This window comes from Dermacentor silvarum, chromosome 5, assembly GCF_013339745.2.
Source record: "Dermacentor silvarum isolate Dsil-2018 chromosome 5, BIME_Dsil_1.4, whole genome shotgun sequence".
Classification (NCBI taxonomy): Eukaryota; Metazoa; Arthropoda; class Arachnida; order Ixodida; family Ixodidae; genus Dermacentor; species Dermacentor silvarum.
The window spans coordinates 105,794,097-105,794,368 of record NC_051158.1 but is presented as its reverse complement, the minus strand read 5'-3'; the positions used below and the strand labels follow the sequence as shown (position 1 = coordinate 105,794,368).

Genomic DNA, 272 nt, shown 5'->3' with positions numbered 1-272 from the left:
AGATCCGTGCATCGAAACCACGCTCTGCTACAGATATTTTTCTAACATTTTACAGAAACGTCTAATCTACGCGTTATTCCATGTCCGCGTGCAATATTGTATGCCGTGAATCGCACTCATGCACGACGCCACCTTTCCGCGCTTTAAGAAGCTTAAATCGTTTCTTACAAATGTGAGCAAATTTACACGCATTATAGTAAAGCAGAGTGGCGCAGTGGAAGCGTGCTGGGCCCATAACCCAGAGGTCCGTGGTTCGAAACCACGCTCTGCTA

The 272-nt window shown here is 46.7% G+C and overlaps 1 non-coding gene across 1 annotated transcript; it reads left to right on the top strand.

Moving 5' to 3' along the window:
- Positions 1–200: 200 nt before the first annotated feature.
- Positions 201–272, top strand: Trnam-cau (transfer RNA methionine (anticodon CAU)). Its single transcript has one exon. It is a non-coding gene; the product is annotated as a tRNA-Met (tRNA).